Raw genomic sequence first — 17949 nt, 5'->3', positions numbered from 1 at the left:
GACTGATTGTCATGAATGATTTGAGTCAATGCCTCCAGCTGCCTTGATAGCAGCACTCCATTTTCTGTATCCCTTACCTAGACTTAACCAGGGTTTCCCCAATTCCCCGAGTGGAAGAGTCACCTGGAGCACTTATTAAAAATACAGATACCATTTTGCAACTACTGTATAATCATTGATTGAGGAGGCAAGTCATCTCAGGTGCTAGAGCCACTGGATGGAAAGTTGGATAACAGAATATTCACATGATTCCAAAAGTCAGACCATTTATTGATTAAAAAGGGGGAAACGCACCTTCACAATACAGAGACCCAGCAGTCTCCCCCTTAACCACGGATCAGACCCAGCATCTCAGAGTGAGGAGATGACCTGACATTCCTTGACCCCTTGTGATGCTATAAGATGTACTCGCATCTTCTATGTCATATTCTTGCCAAAAATACTTAACCTGATTTTAATCATGAGGAAAATTTAGACAAATCTAGAATGTGGGGCATTCCACAAGCCTGGACTCTCTTTTAAAAAGCTAATATTTTTTAAGGTGGGGAATTCTAGAGACGGACATAACCAAAAATAGATATACAGTGTGTGGACCTTGATTGGATCCTGGATTGAACAAGTAAATAGCTATAAAAGGAATTATTCTGCAGACCGTTGAGAACTGAACGATTGTTTGCAGGTTTGATGGCGTTATTGAATTAATGTTATTATTCTGAGATGCCATAATGGTATTGTGGTGACAGAGGAAGGGGTCCTTATCTTACTTTTAGGGGATGCTTGCTGAGGAGAGGACGAAGGACAGAGAAAGAAAAGCCTAAATGGGTCAAGATGTTAACAATCGCTGAATCTAGGTGAAGGGTATTCAAAGGGCACTTCTCTTTCAATTTCTTTGCAAGTTGGGTATCTTTCAAAATAAAAAAAATTCAGAGAGTGGGAAGGAATGCAGAGTCCTGAGAATCTACCCCCTGGAGATTCTGATTTAGTAGATCATTGAAGCCTGGGATCTGCTTTTTTTTTTTAATTAAAAAAATTTTTTAATTTTTTTGGCCGTGGGGTATATGGGACCTTTGTTCCACCACCAGCACCCCCTGCATTGAAAGGATGGAATCTTAACTGCTGGACCGCCAGGGAAGTCCATGGGATCTGTAATTTTTAAAGAGGGCCCCAGGGTGAAGTTGCGGTTTGGGGAGGGGGTAGTCATTTTATCTGGCCCAAGGCTTCACCATCCCGAGAGGTCACCGCAGCAACCTCTGCCTCTAACTGCCCTCGGGTTCCTCCAAAGCCCTTCCGGGAGCTACCATCTCTCAGCACACCCCGTTCCCTCTGCCTGGCCTGCTGTCTCCTTTTCCTCTGTTTAACCTTCATTGGTTTTTTTAGATCTCAGCCCAGATACCATTTTCTCAGAGGAGGCTTCCTAGACACCCCTCAGTCAAACCCCCCGGTTTTGGTTCTCATGGCCTCAGGAACCACAGTATAGTTAGTTGTTACGTGGTTGTGACTTGGATTCATGTCCGCGTCTCCTATCTGACAGTGTCATGGGTTGAACTGTGTCCCCACCTCACCCCTAAATCCACATGATGCGGTGCTTCAGAACGTGACCATATTTGGACATGGGGCCTTTAAAGAGGTGATGATGGGGAAAGGAGGTCCTCGAACTGGGCTCTCATCCAGTATGCTTGGTGTCCTTATGAGAAGAGGAGGGACTTGCCTGGTGGTCCAGTAGCTAAGACTATGTCCTCCTAGTTCAGGGGGCCCAGATTGGACCCCTGGCCGGGGAAGTAGATCACTCACGCTGCAACTAAGACCCACTGTAGCCAAGTAAATAAATAAATTTAAAAAAAAAGAAAGAAAGAAGAGAAAGAGTGATTCAGGAGTTCCCTGGTTTCCTAGTGGTTAGGGTTCCAGGCTTTCATCGCCAGGGCCCAGGGTCAGACCCTGGTCAGGGAACTGAGATCCCGCAAGCCAGGTGGCACAGCCGAAAAAAAAGAGAGAGATTAGACACAGAGAACAGACCACGTGAGACAGTGGAAGAAGACAGTCATCTTCAAGCCAAGAAAAATGGCCTTAGAAGAAACCAACTCTGCTGATCCCTTGATCTCAGACATCTAACCTGCAGAATTACGAGAAGACAAGTTTCAGTTGTGAAGCCCCCAGTGTGTGGTCTTCTGTTAGGGTGGCCCTAACAAGCTAACATACAGATGGTGAGCACCTCTGGTCAGATGAAAGTATTAGTTGCTCATTCGTGTCCGGCTCTTTATGACCCCGAGGACTGTAGCCCACCAGGCTCCTCTGTCTGTGGAATTCTCCTAGGGGAGGAAATGGCAACCCACTCTAGTATTCTTGCCTGGAGAATTCCATGGGCAGAGGAGCCTGGCGGGTTATAGTCCATGGGGTCGCAAAGAGGTGGACACAACTGAACGACAAACACCTCTGGTCAGGAGCCGTGTCTGTTTCATTTACTGCTGAATTTCCAGGACCTAACAAAGCTGGGCACACAGGCAGGGACACAGAAGGGACTTGTTGCGTGAATGATGTCACCTTTTACGAGACTTTTGAGGGAAAACACAATACAGGTCCTGGCCTACACAAAGGCTTCAGTAAACAGCGCTTGCAAATGCAGCAAGATAATACTTGGGGGTTATAAACTGAAGTTTAGATTGTCTTCCTTCAATTGTTGTTTTGTAACTCTTTGCCTCTGGGAAAGGACAGACACCACCCAGAGGGAACAAAGTGGCTTCTCCGTCCTGAACTGCAAATAGAGTCTGTAACAGTCACAGCCCAGGGAGTCACTGGAGAGCCTAGGCACTTTTCACATACTGCTGCCTCAGGCAAGAGAGGAAAGCTTTTTTGGAATTCTAGAAATCTAGGCTTGGAAGATAAAGAGACAAAGCCTGAGGAAGAAGGTAAGATGTTTCTCCCCAAATGACAGATTGGTTGAAGTGATGCTCACCTTCAGAATGATTAGGGAAGTACAGAGAAAACATCCATAGCAGAAAAGCCGACAGCCGTCAGAAATAGCCACAAAAAAGGTCCTTCCATCCTGAGGCAGTCTAGGATGATGAAGCATGAATCCTAAGGAAAATCAACTCTGAATATTCATTGGAAGGACTGCTGCTAAAGCTGAAGCTCCAATACTTTAGCCACCTGATGAGAAGCACCGACTCATTGGAAAAGACCCTGATGCTGGGAAAGATTGAAAGCTAAAGAAATGGCAGAGGCTGAAATGGTTAGATAGTAACCACCGACTCAATGGACATGAACTTGAGCAAACCTTGGAAGGTAGTGAAAGATGGGGAAGCCTGGCGTTTTGCAGCCCATGGAGTCGAAAAGAATCAGACACGACTTAGCGACTGAACAACAACAACAAGGACTGTGAAATAGGAACTTCTTAGGGTTAAAGAGTCGGACACGACTGAGCGACTGAACTGAACTGAGGGTTAGGGGACCAAACACTAGGCCCACTGCTTTGGAGAGGAATCTAGCATTGTTTGGGAAAGATGGCCCAGCAACTCCACATTTAGGAGTACTTGGCCTGGAGAAAGCCTCACACCTGTGTAGGAACAGGCATTTCTTTGCGGCTTTGAAATCGAAAAAGACTGGCAGCGCTCTAAATGCCGGCTCATAGGGGAGTGGACATAATGAATTAAGGGGTATTTTAAGATGATGAAATTCTAAACAACAGAAAAAATGAACTGAAATAAAGCCACCTGTATCAACACAGAGAAATCTGGAAAACAAAATGCAACTGGGGGGAGGGGTGCAGAAAGCAAGTTGCAAATGGATGCTTTCAGTGTGATACTTTTATATATTCAAAAGGAAATAGCAACCAATATGAAATATACACAGGCGGTAGAATGGCCGCTACAGACTCATTCTCCATCCTTCACTCTGCTCTGCCTCACCGGGGATTAAACTGCAGGGATTCCCGTGTCTTCTGGCTCCTTCTAGGTTTTGGCCAAAGGGAGGCACCAGCGGATCAGTGGGCAGAAGAAATGAGACCATCTGAGTTGTCTGTGTCCCTCCACTGAGGGCCATGGCTCGTGGTGGTGGCCCACTCTAAGTTTTGATAATTGCTCACTCCCCTTGCCTCAGTTTTCCCATTCACAAAACGGGCATGATGGGACTTCCTTGATAGTCCAGTGGTTGACTTCGCCTTTCAATGCAGGTGTGGGTTTGATCCCTAGTCAGGGAGCTAAGATCCTATAGGCCTTGTGGCCAAAAAAATCAAAACCTAAAACAGAAACAATATTGTAACAAATTCAATAAAGATGTTAAAAATGGTCCACATCAAAAAAAAAAAATCTTTAAAGCAGACATGATAAAAATACCTACTTCCTAGCATCATTGTGTGGACGTGGTCGAGGGTAGGCTCCTGGCACAATGCCTGGTAGGTTGTAAACACTCAGCAAAAGCTAGCTTGTATTATTATTAACCACACCCTCTCTCCAATCCTTCAACGAAGCTTTTCCCTTTTGTTTTTCCCCCCACCTTTTTTAAACATAGAAATCTCATGACTTCCTTTAATATGACTTGAAATTTCAAAATACAGGATTACAAGAAATCTGTCATCTGAAACCAAGGGAGCCAAATGTGCTTTAGAATTCAGAACTTTGGGGTTTTACAAATGTCATGTGGAGCTTCCCTGGTGGCTCAGTTGTAAAGAACTCGCCTGCCAATGCAGGAGATGTGGGTTCAATCCCTCGGTCGGGAAGATCCCCTGGAGAAGGAAATGGCAACCCACTCCAGTATTCTTGCCTGGGAAAACCCATGGACAGAGGAGCCTGGTAGGCTATAGTCCGTGGGATCGAAAAAGAGGACACAACTTAACAACTAAGCAACAACAAAGTGTAATGCGATGCATAAACTTTATATCAGTGATTCACATACTTGAACGTGAGTCAGAATCAACAGGAGGATTTGGGTAAAGCACAGAAGTCTCGGGCCCATCCCAGAGGTTTTGCTTCAATAGGTCCAGGGTGGGGCCTGAGAATTCCCATGTTTTACAGGCTCCCAAGTGATGCTGCTGCTGCTGGCCTGGGGACCACACTTGGAGAACTAATGCAGTCTATTATATACCATCCTTAGGGCAGCACCCCATAAATTAATATTTCTGCTATGAAATGTTAATAAAAGACATAACTAACTTATGTCAGTTCAGATTAGGTTAAGCTCCCCAGTGAGCTTTATTAATCTGATGAGAAACCTTTCAGTTTTCAGAGAATTCTGGATTTTGGAAGAGAAATGTAAGAGATTGTGGAGTTTGAAATGTCACGATCAAAGGTGAAAGCATACAAAAACACAGTAAGGTTTACACTTTTTTTTTTTTAAACTACACTTGACCTATCAGGGACTTGACCATCAGGGACTGTGAAATGTTTGTGGGATGTATGAATGAATGAATGAATGAAAACGTCTCTCTTTAACAGGGAAAACAGTGCGTTTTTTCTATTGTCCACCAGGTGGCAGCAATAGCTTCTATCAAAGTTGGGGGCCGGGGGTGCATGGGATGGAGAATGGTGCTCTTTGCTTTTAGATGAGAAAGCGGGTCTGGTGGTCGCTGTTCTGGAAGAGTCTTTGGGAACTGCTGTTGCTGTGTAATAAACTAACTCCAAATTTAGTGGAGTAACAACAATTTTATCATGCTCATGAATTCTGTGCCAAACTCCAAAGTAGGATAGGGCATGGCAGGGACAGCCCACCTTCCATGGGTCTGGGGCATCAGCTGAAAAGACTCAACAGCTGGGGACTAGAATCATCTGGAGGAGTCTTCACTTATGTGTCTGATGATTGGTGCTGGCTGTCAGCTAGGACCTCACTCAGCTAGATGGTCAGCAGGAGTTACCACACAGGATCTCTTGATGTGGCCCCTCCGTGTGTGCCAGCTTGGGCTTCCTCACAGTATGGCAGCTGGGTTCCAGCGTGAATGTCTGCACCCAGCTTCAAGGGGAGAGGACAGAGCCCTCCAGCGGATGGGAGGAAAGTCAGGGTCGCTGTGTTAGTTTGCTAAGGCTGCTGTAACAAAACACCAGCAGACTGAGTTGCTTAAATGATACAATTGATTTCTCACAGTTCAGGAAGCTAGAAGTCCAGGAGAAGGTGGCAGCAGGTTTGTTTTCCCCTGAGGCTTCTCTCCCCTTGACGTGCTGCCCTCTTGCCGGGTCCTCACGTGGTCTTTGCCGTGTGCCCATGCACCCTGTATCTCTGTGTGTCCAAATTTCCTCTTCTTGGGCCTTCCCTGGTGTTCCAGTGGCTGAGACTCCGTGCAGGGGGCCCAGGTTCGATCCCCAATTGGTAAACTGGATTCCACATGTCGCAACAAAGGTCAAGGATCCCACATGCCACAACTAAGACCCGCCGCCAAATAAATTTTTTTTTTAATTTTTTTCCTCTTCTTATAAACACAGCAATCAGGTGGGTTAGGGGCTCTAATCCTTAATGGCTTCATTTTAACTTAATCACCTCTTTAATGACCCAGTCTCCAATACAGTCATGTGCTGAGGTACTGGGGTTGGGACTTGGAACATGTGGATTTGGGAGACACGATTCAACCCTTAACAGCCACATTGTCGAAAGAGCATGTGGGGTGGGAGGTGTTCTTCCGCCCTCCCTGGCACCCCCTCCTCCGGTTGCCCCACATGCTTCAATGGCACCCGAGTTTATTTAGCACAGCCTACTCATCCTACTCCTATGCCTTCCAATACGCCATGTTCTCTGCCTCAGACGCCCTCACCTGCCCTTCTCTAATGGGCTGCTCTTATTCATCCGTCCAGAGCATCCTTGCCGCTGTCTGCAGTTGACCACCATTACCTTTACCACCAGCCTTACCACATTAGCCACAACCAATGCCATGTATGGACTGCTCCTCTGTGCCAGCCTCAGCTCCACTGATTTTTTTTGGGGGGGGCGGGGGGAGAAAATGTTTTTTTATGCGGACATTTTTAAAGTCTTTATTGAATTTGTTACAATATTTCTTCTGTTTTATGGTTTGTTTGTTTTTTTGGCCATGAGGCATGTGTGATCTTAGCTCCTCAGCCAGGGATCAAACCCTCACGCCCTGCATGCCCTGCGAAGGCAAAGTCTTAACCACTGACTCGCCAGGAAGTCCCTACTGATTTTATTTAATTCTTACAACTATCCGTGAGGTTGGTTTTACAAATGAAGAAATTAACAGTCAGAGTGGAGAAGTTCATTAGCCCAGAGCCACAGAACAAGCAAGTGGCAGAGTCAAGACCTGAACCCAGGTCTTGCCTCCTCCAGAGCCCGTGTCTGTCATCTCTTATTGGGCATTTGACACCTCCTCTGTGCTGCTCCCATTCCTGGTTCATCCCTCTTATAAAAGCATCATTCCCCTGCAACAGTTCACACCACACCAGCTCTGGTCCCATCTGCTGGTCTCACCTGCATGGGCTGCTCATATGCCTAGGCTGCTCCAGAGAAGCTCCCACCTGAGCTTAAGAGCAGGCTGAAGGCATGTTACATTGTACATTACATGGTAACACCATGACATTGAAGGTCCCCGATGAAGCACACACTTCCTGATATCCATGCCTTTGTGCAGCCCTCCCACATTGACTCGGGGTTGTCTGTGTGACTCGCTGTGGTTAGCAGGACCTCGGCAAATGTGATGCAAACAGGCGCTTGAGCCTGGCTCTCTTGGAACACTGCCATCTTGTGGACAAAATCCAGATAGATTTGGGGATAAGCAGCAGACCAAGCCCTGGAGAAGGCAGTGGCACCCCACTCCAGTACTCTTGCCTGGAAAATCCCATGGACGGAGGAGCCTGGAGGGCTGCAGTCCATGGGGTCGCTAAGAGTCGGACACGACTGAGCGACTTCACTTTCACTTTTCTCTTTCATGCATTGGAGAAGGAAATGGCAACCCACTCCAGTGTTCTTGCCTAGAGAATCCCAGAGATGGGGGAGCCTGGTGGGCTGCCATCTATGGGGTCGCATAGAATCGGACACGACTGAAGCGACTTAGCAGCAGCAGCAGCAGCAGCAGCAGCAGCAGACCAAGCCCAGACAGTGGCCTGGCCACCTCTCCTCCTGGTCTAGGAATTCTAGCTGAGAAGGATATGTGCCTTGGTCTTAAGACAGAGGGGATGTTTTGTTTTGTCTTGTTTTTATTTTACTTTTTATTTTTGGTTGTCTTGGGTCTTCATTGCTGTGCACGTGGGCTTTCTCTAATTGCAGAGTGGGAGCTACTCTGTTTGCAGTGTGCAGGCTTCTCATTGAGGTGGCTTCTCTTGCTGCTGAGCATGGGCTCTAGAGTGTGGGCTCAGCAGTTGTGGCGCACAGGCTTAGTTGCCCTGAGGCATGTGGGATCTTCCTGGACCAGGGATCGAACCCGTATCCCCTGCATTGGCAAGTGGTTTCTTAACCACTGGACCACCAGGAATGTCCTGTCTTGCTTTTACAAGCCTGTATTTTTAATCTCATATTTGATTTGGCTTCTTCACTGGCCTCTCAGTCTCACAGATCGCCTTACTTTGCTCAACTTCACACAGCTTGTGAGTGGAGGATCCAGAATTCCAGCCCAGATCTGTCTCTCTGGAAAGCTATAATAATAATAATAACAATAGGGATTTCCCTGGTGGTCCAATAGTTAAGATTTTGCCTTCCAATGTAAGGGGTGCTGGTTCAATCCCTGGTTGGGGAGCGAAGATCCCACATGCCACGAGGCCAAAACACCAAAATATAAAACAGCAGCAATACTGGAACAAATTCAATCAAGACTTTAAAAAATGGTCTACATAAAAAAAATATTTAAAAAATATTATTAAATACTGTTATGTATTAATTATTATCAAATAATTATTTATTTTCTTGCCCTTATCCTGTACTATATATCTAAGACATTATAGATTTTAACTTTATTCTTATGCATTTTATAGTTTTATCATCATATTCTTTTTTATGTTTTTCATTATCACAAATTATTCTTTAATTTCCTGGTTTTCCTCTTATGTTAGAATGGCCACGATGTTGCCTCTCTGCGGTCCAGTTTTCTGCTCTATTATATCAGTAGAGTATTTTGTATGGTTTTTTTCTCTAGTTCTTTCGTGCTAGACCTAATCTTATGGTTGGCCTGTGTATATCTGTAGCAGGTATAAGCCAGGATCCTTGAGGCCCACCCTTAAAACACTGCTGTTGTCATGAAAACATGGTCCAGCCCACCCCACCCCCAACTGTTACAACTTGACTGTTTTTTCAAACACCATGAAGGGAAATACAACATTCCCAGAAACACTACTTATAAACCCTCTTTTCTTTCCAGTCCACTTACTTCACATGCCCAGAGCCTTTGTCCTGTGCCCAGCTCTTGTCTCTGTCTCCTCTGACCCTCTCACTTTCTCTTTTTCTTCCTCGGTCTTCCACTTTCTTCCAGCCTCTGCAGATCTCTTGCTCTCCCCATCTCCTGGATTCTGCATCACAAAACTTGCTTAATCACTTGTCGACCATATGACACTGCGCAGGTCTGTGATTTTATCATTAAAAAGTCCAACAGATCCTCCATTCAGGTCATTTAGAACCAATCGGAGAATTCCTCAAGGCTGTTCGATACAATACCAATAAACAAGCACCAACGATAAAAATCAACTATGTTCCTATACACCAGCAACAACCAATTAGAAAATGTCCTTCTTCAAAAGATGCCATTTACAATAGCAATAAAACTTCAAGGTGTCTAGGAATAAGCCTGCATGATATCTTTATGGGGAAAATTGGAACACTGCAATATGAGATATTAAAGAAGATACAAACATTCCATGATTTAATGAAAGGAAAAACACACACCCAAAATAAAGAACATATACAAAATCCATGTGCAGAAGAGATACATCCCATGATCAAATTAGACAAAAGATGTGAATGGCGAATATTCAAAAGAAATATAAATGACCATAAATCAAAGGAATATTCACTAAAACCACAATATGATATAATTTACCGATTATTAGAAAAAAATTTTAAAGTTGTAAACATGCAGGATGGTCAAAGTGTGAAAACAAAGGGTGGATACCTTTAGGGAGAGTATAAACTGACTTTGTTTTCAGACTGATCTGACAACACTTGTCAACATTTAAAACCTCCTTTGGTGCAGCAATCTCACTTGCAGTATTGTATCCCTTCCGAATATACATATGCAAGGATGTTTATTGCAGCACTCTTTGCAATAGAATAACCTTGGAAACATACTTACTCAAATGCCATTCAAAATGGAATCATTAAATAAATTATGGTATGAAACATAATGCGCAAATGTTTAAATATTTAAAGGAATCAGTTGCTTCACAAAGCATGGAAATATATGAATACAACTTTCCAAGTCTATTAGGTGACATCAAGACATGAATAAAGGGAAAAGGCACATTCCCGTTTTTGGTTAGAAGAATCAATCAAGAAAAGATAGCATCTTTCATCTTTCAATCTGTAATTTTAACGGGATGTAAATACATATTCCAACAGGATTGTTTTGGAACTTAACAAACTGACTCAAAGATTATGCAGGAAAATCAAGAAAAGCCCTGAACAGAGAGAGAGAAATTGGAAGAGATAAACTCTGTTACATCTCAAAGTAGATTATAAAGTGACAGTAATAGTTCATTATGAATTCAAGAATAGACAGAAAGATGAATGGAGCAGATGAGTGAGTCTGGAAATAGACACAAAAAATAAGGTTATTTAACAAATAATAAAGGTGGCATTTAAATCAGTGGAGAAAAGATGGATTACTCAATATTATTAATACACCAGGCTAGCCATCTGAAAAGAAATTCCACTGGAGCCCTACCACAAGCCTTCGCGAAGATGAATTCCAAAAGGATAGATAAATAAATCATGGTACATGCACACAACAAAATATTACACAGCAATGAGAATAAAAGGACTGTGGCTACAGGAAACATGGATGCATATTAGAGGCAATGTTTAGAGATGCATAATCAGGTGGTCAAAATATACAGGAGCATGGGAAGAAATACTGTAGAAATTGGTATAGTGGTTTCCTACAAGGGGAAAGGTTTTGACCAAGAAAGATCATACTGGAGGCTTCTGATTGGGAAGAAGGGTAGCAATGTTTCGTTTGTCAATCATTATGACTGCACAAGTGTTCATTTTACATGTTGTTAGGTTGTTCATTTATATTCTATGCCATTATGTAGGGTTTTTGTTTTTACATAAAAAGCTTTGCAATAATTAAATACACGGGAAGAAAATGTCAGGCTTGGTTTTGTTGTTGTTGTTTTTAATTTTCTCAGCATGAGTAAGACTTTTCTAAAGATGACATGAAACTCAAAAGCAATTTTAAAAGATTGCTTGATTTAAGCCCATAACAAATTCTGCATGGAAAAACACCTCCACCCAGTCAAATGATAAACACCCATTACTGGAAAATGTTTGCAATTATATCACATTTCTTAGTATAAAAGAGCAAAGGATTGAAGGGTGGTTTTTCAGCCTCTTATGAATGCATAATTCATTAAACATAATATAAAACTAAAGAAAGGAAAAAAAGAGTACGGCAGCTGTTTTTATATTGATGGGGGCTGATCTCCAAGGTATATTGTTATATTGTGCATAGTATACGCTACTATTTGTATAAAAAGCGTGTGTGCGTATGATGTGGCTATCCTAATTGCATTCACTTGATGTTCTTTACCATGTTTGTGGCAGATATGCACACATTTACCTCTTTTTTTTTTTTTTTTTTTTTGCAAACACACTTTTAAAAGATGAAAAAGAAGCAACTCCACATATAGTAATATTAAATGATGTCTAAGACATACCACTACATGAGCAACAAAACAAGACTAGACAAGAGTAGCGCTACTTCTCTTTCTTTTAATGGAAAACTTCAAACAGGTACAAAAAGTAGAGAGAGAAGTACAGTGCACCCTTATGCACCTCTCCGGAGAAGGCAATGGCACCCCACTCCAGTACTCTTGCCTGGAAAATCCCATGGATGAAGGAGCCTGGTGGGCTGCAGTCCATGGGGTCGCTGAGAGTCAGACACGACTGAGAGACATCACTTTCACTTTTCACTTTCATGCATTGGAGAAGGAAATGGCAACCCACTCCAGTGTTCTTGCCTGGAGAATCCCAGGGACAGGGGAGCCTGGTGGGCTGCCGTCTATGGGGTCGCACAGAGTCAGACACAACTGAAGCGACTCAGCAGATGTACCTCTCTCCCAGATTCATGATAAAAACACATGGCAACTTTTGTTTCTTCTCTACCTCCCTCCCACTCCCCTCCACACCACGTGATTGTTTTGGAGCAAATCCCAGACATACCATTTCGTCTGCAGATACCTGGGATGTACCTCTCTATAAGCCCTTTCTCTTTGCCTCTATCTCTCTCTCTCCATACCACAATCATATCCAAAAATTAAAAGCTATTAATAATCATACAGTCAAACATCCAGACACTGTTCAACCTTCCCAGACTTTTTCAGGAGTTGATATTCTTTACCAGTTGATTTATTCGCATCAGGGTCCACGTGTCTACATTTCGTATGTGTGTTATGGTTCAAATATCTTAATTTACAGGTCACCTTCTTTTTATACCCTTTGCAATTTATGTAAGGGGGAAAAGGTTATTTAACATAGATTCTCCCACCAGTCCCTTTTTACCTCTCTTTGCAAGTTATTTGATGGAAGAACAAAAAAAGGGGGCGGGGCGGGGGGCGTTGTTTGTCCTGAAGAGTTGTCGGGGTTCCGGATTTTGCTGATGGCAACCTTATAGTGTTATCCTGTTTGTGCTGGATTTCAGCCACTTGCCCTACTCAGGTCTTCCTTCCACTCTTCTCCACCCTACTCTTTGCCCCAGGAGGCTGTATCAGCCAGGCTCTTTTGCCCTCTGGCTTCAGTTGGGCTTGGCTAATAGCGAGCTCTGGTGGGACGGGGAGGGGGCGAGAACAATGAGTTCAGGGTGTTTATTTCCCCAACTCCCTCTGCATGAAGACCATGTTGAGTTCGCTATGCTTCTTCTCTAAAGGTGACTGTTCCTCGAAAGACAGCTACTCTACACAACTGCCCCCCCTTCCAGTTTCTGGTAATTTCTCCCTCTTACTGGCAAAGGCCTCTTGGATCCTCATCCTAGGATCCTTCACATTCTACCGTCACCTTTATTTAAAAAAAAACCCTCTTCTCATTTTTCTAACCTGAGTGCCTCATCCGCGTCCTGTTGGGACCCGGTTTCTCTGTACCCGCCCCACCCCGCCCCCCAGTTATTTCCAACAAACTGGCAGTTAAATCTGAAGCTTGATCAGATTCAAGCTAAACATTTTTCTAAGAATACTTCATGGATGTTGTTAAACACATTACATTGTATCACCTCAGAAGGCATGGTAATGTCCACCCATTACAAAGATCTCCATCAACTTTTCACCAAATGGTTTTCAGCTGTCATTGCATCACTGTCTCTTGCCATTATCAGGAGTAAGAAAATGATGCTATTCTATCATCCTTTCTTCATGCACTAGCTGGAAATCCTCTACAAAGGAAAATCCCCTTACCATCTACTTGGTAACCGTGGGTCTAATTATACAAGAAAGGCAGGACCATGCCTGCTTATTTCCCTTCTTTGTTTTTATTGATTTTCAGATGATGAACTGGATCTTTCAAACATAATCAATGATGAATTCATAGATTTCAATATTTAATGTTTTAACTCTTCATCTTTGTTCTTTCCCCATTTTTCAGCCAGTGGGTGGGAGTCACTGAGTTCTTCTGATGTGACCCCAGGAGTCTTTGATCATTTCTTTGGTTTCTGATACAATAAGATATTCCAGGCTCATCTATTTCCTGCCCCTGAACTGGAATCATCCATTCCTCCAAAGAACCCTGGTTCCTTTTAATGAGAAATGGTATTTGAGACTGGGGCTTCCCTAGTGGCTCAGATGGTAAAGCATCTGCCTGTAATGTGGGAGACCTGGGTTTGATCCCTGGGTCCGGAAGATCCCCTGGAGAAGGAAATGGCAACCCACTCCAGGGCTCTTGCCTGGAAAATTCCATGGATGGAGGAGTTGGTAGGCTACAGTCCACAGGATCGCAAAGAGTCAGACACGACTGAACAACTTCACTGGTATTTGAGAAGCCACACAAGGGATGTTCCTTGGTACTCTGTTGTTTGTTATTTCTAGACCGTACTCCAGGTAAGAAATTAATACTTTTAGAAAATTCATCATGTTCTCTTACTGAAATTTATGGTTCAAATTTAAGATTACAGGACTTTCATTTTAATTTTATATTTTGTCTTGTATGCTGAAAATCTTAGTTCCTAATGACATTAACATAATCATTTACATATATATTGATACATAAACATTTATATCTTCATAATAACTATACCAATGCTATTACCAACAACATAATTACTGGAAACAGTAAGATTCCTTTGCTGTTCTTTTTTGTCCTTAGAATATATCCCACTAAAGATGTATATTCAACTATTGGACTTTTTCTCACCACTGTGAAAAAAAAGTCACTTTAAGTCACCTAATTAAAGATTTAAAATAGGACCTCTCTCTGTGAGGAAGCTAACAGCTTGATATAATTAGCTTCATTTATTTCACTTGCTTTTGATTTTTAAAGATTGTGCTTTTATTTCTATTGAAATTGGATTGTTTCATAACATATACACAATTCCAGAGCCACACATACAAAGCATGTACTGTTAATTTAAAATGTAGGTGAAAGAAGAAGGAAATTGCAAGGCTCCTCTGGCCAGTATGGACAACTTAAAAACAGTTGTACCTTCATTTTTAAAAACAGAGCTGTTAAATAAAATGTTATTACTAGAGCAACATATAACTAAGCAATGATGCCAAATTTTTTTTAAGGTTTTAAGAATTTTATGGACATAGTTTGTAAAAGATTTTTTTAAAAACAGCACATGATTACATTTCTCTAAAAAAAAAAAAAAAAACCCGAGTGACTTAAAATAATCCATTGTTGTCCATTGTTACATTTGAAAAATTAAAAAAAACGGAGAATATTAACCACTGGACTGCCAGGGAAATCCCTCCCTTGTTACATTTAACATTTACAACAAAAATCGGAACAGGATGAGAGTTCACATTTTATCAGAACAGGAACTTTGGACCAGTTTTCTACTGCTCTCAGGGGACTGTCTGTTTTTCCAAACAGGCAGAAGAAGAGGGACCATCTTTCTCACCTGAGATACTCTTCACTAGGAATTGTCAATGAGGAGGATCTCCAATCTCAAGGCCAAGCTCCGGAATACCATTACATAGCAGGAAGCAGAAAGAGCAAACTCCAACTCAGAATATGTGAAAGAAAAAGGCCATGAGAAGTTTTAAGTGTCTGCCTCCAAAATTCACAAAGAGCCAAAATCAAGTTATTTCATGTTCTCAGGATACACCTCTGCTCTTACCTTCTTCATCCAACCAGATTTCTCTGGAAGCTCTTTTAAATTTGGTCCTTCTCCAAAGTCAGCTCCAAATTCAGAAAATAACTTTTGGGAAATGTTGCATCTGTGTCATCTTTGAGGGCTTCCCAGGTGGCACTAGTGGTTAAAAAAAAAAAAAAAAATCCGCCTGCCAATGAAGGAGACAAAAGGGAAGTGGGTTCAATCCCTGGGTCCGGAAGATTCCCTGGAGAAGGAAATGGCAACCCACTCCAGTATTCTTGCCTGCAGAATCCCATGGACAGAGGAGCATGGAGGGCTACAGTCCATAAGGTTACAGAGTAGGGCTGGACTGAAGCGACTTAGCACAGCATAGTACTGCATAGCACAGCACAGAACAGCATGCTGCTGCTGCTGCTAAGTCGCTTCAGTCGTGTCCGACTCTGTGCGACCCCATAGACGGCAGCCCACCAGGCTACGCCATCCCTGGGATTCTCCAGGCAAGAATATTGGAGTGGGTTGCCATTTCCTTCTCCAAGGCATGAAAGAGAAAAGTGAAAGTGAAGTCGCTCAGTCGTGTCCGACTCTTAGCGACCCCATGAACTGCAGCCTACCAGGCTCCTCCGTCCATGGGATTTGCCAGGCAAGAGTATTGGAGTGGGTCGCCATTGCCTTCTCCGACAGAACAGCATAGCACAGCACAGATCTTTGATGCTCCCCAGAAAGCCGCTAGGTGGCGCCAAAGAATCTTTTCCCATAACCAATGACTGGACTCACACAGAGGTGATGCTAGGATAACTTGGGTGTAACTGCTAGGTCCCCAAATAGCTCAGTGTATCTTAATAATCTTGTGAGAGGTTTCTATTGTTAGATCCAGAATGTGGGGAAAAGCTGCCAAGAAAAGCGGAAGATCATCCTTCGCCCTGGCGGTGGCGGGGGTGGGGGGTGGGGGGCTCTGTAAATATCTCAATTTTATTCAGATTCTTATTTGTATACTTTAGTATCTGGGTGTACCTTCTCACAATGGCTAAAGGAATGTCTAGAACAAAGGCAGACTGGATCATTATCAACAAAGGGCTTAGTTCACACTCGTGGAATGCTCTTTACTATGAATAGTGACCAAGGCATGGATATAGCTGGATTATAAAGCCTTACAGATTTAAAACAACTATGATGAAATCCAATCCAAATTACTGCAGAACTGTCCCAAGTTGAGGAATGATCCGGCAGGCAAAGGGGAACTCACCCCCTTCCACCACTAAAACTAAAGTTTCCAGAAGTTCGTCCAGGCCAGGAAATACCCATCAACCCAATTCCCAGGAAATCCCTAGATGGTTGTCCAGATGGAAAGGTCTGGCAGGACAAGATAGAGCCCACCCTCAGTCAGATGTTGACCAAAACCTTAAGCAGGCTGGAGAGTGCCCAGCAGCTGAATTCACCTCTCAATTCTTGTCCAGGTTGAGGACTGGCTGTGAGGAGAATCCAACTGCATTTCCTCTGGGACAGCTAGGTACCAGCCAGAGGGGACCCCTCCACCCCCATCTCTTTCTGCATTCCTGAGAAGAATGTGCAGACTGAGCTCTGTGGCCAAGGGAATGTCCTCCTCCTGTCCCTACTTCCCTGTCCCAGAAAGTTGACTTGGAGGTAAATATAAAAGACCATCTTTTTAGATTTCTCCAAGACTGCTGACTAAATAAAACAGTGTTAACAATATCATGTGGGGGATAGAGCATAAGTATTAGTAAAACACACGATACCAATGGCAAATCCCAAAGTGGCAAAAGGAGTTATACACAGTGACATTCCTACATTGTTGATACACGGGACATTCCTACATTGCATGTGAAGTGTTACAGATTAATTCATGACCAGCTGTAACAAATTGAGGATATACAATGTAATCCTGAGTGTGCTGTGTGTGCTCAGTCCTATCAGACTCTGCAATCCCATGGACTGTAGTCCACCAGGCTCCTCTGTCCATGGAATTTTCTAGGCAAGAATACTGGAGTGGGTTGCCATTTCCTACTCTAGGCGATCTTCCTGACCCAGGGATTGAACCTGGGTCTCCTGCATTGCAGGTGGATTCTTTACAGACTGAGCCACTAGGGAAGCCGGTAGTTCTTAGAGCAACTACCAGAAAAAATATATATAGAGAGAGAGGCACAGTTAGACGTGAAATGGAATACTGAAAAGTTACACATTGCTAAATGATGTACCTTTACCATGGAAGTTGAGTAGGTATGACGTGTGTTATTTCTGGGTGGAAGCATTTGGAAGCCAGGACTTGACTCTTAACGTTCTCTTTTCTTCTTCGTGTTGAGTTGGCACGATCCTAAGATGAAGTGCTGTGATTATGTGCAACAGTGATTCCCTCCAACCTGCACATACATGCTGATATCCACTGGACACACACATAAGCAAGAAACCTGGTGTTAAGCCTCTGAGACTTTTGATATTTGATGGATACCCTTGCATTCCTGGAATAAAATCCCTTTGGTCACTATGGATTACTTTTTCAATGTGCTGATAGATTCTGTTTGTAACTAATTTACTTATGTTTTCTTCACTGGTATCTTTAA

At 43.1% G+C, this 17949-nt stretch overlaps 1 protein-coding gene across 6 annotated transcripts in view; it reads right to left on the bottom strand.

Annotated features, from left to right (window-relative positions):
- Positions 1-9305: 9305 nt before the first annotated feature.
- ACTR5 (actin related protein 5) overlaps positions 9306-17949 on the bottom strand; it is a 36236-nt gene continuing 27592 nt past the window's right edge. Inside the window, exons 12-13 of one of the 6 annotated variants that reach the window (XM_070381723.1) lie at positions 15179-15560; positions 9306-9425 (exon numbers count right to left, since the gene is read on the bottom strand). The gene's annotated coding sequence lies outside the window, so the exon portion shown is untranslated. Of the gene's footprint in view, positions 9426-14221; positions 15561-17949 lie in introns of those variants that run through there. The other 5 variants (XM_070381727.1, XM_070381726.1, XM_070381725.1 and 2 more) reach the window with 5 other exon arrangements.

This window comes from Bos mutus, chromosome 13 (genome assembly GCF_027580195.1).
Source record: "Bos mutus isolate GX-2022 chromosome 13, NWIPB_WYAK_1.1, whole genome shotgun sequence".
Taxonomy (NCBI): domain Eukaryota; kingdom Metazoa; phylum Chordata; class Mammalia; order Artiodactyla; family Bovidae; genus Bos; species Bos mutus.
This window is presented reverse-complemented; position numbering and strand designations above follow the sequence as displayed.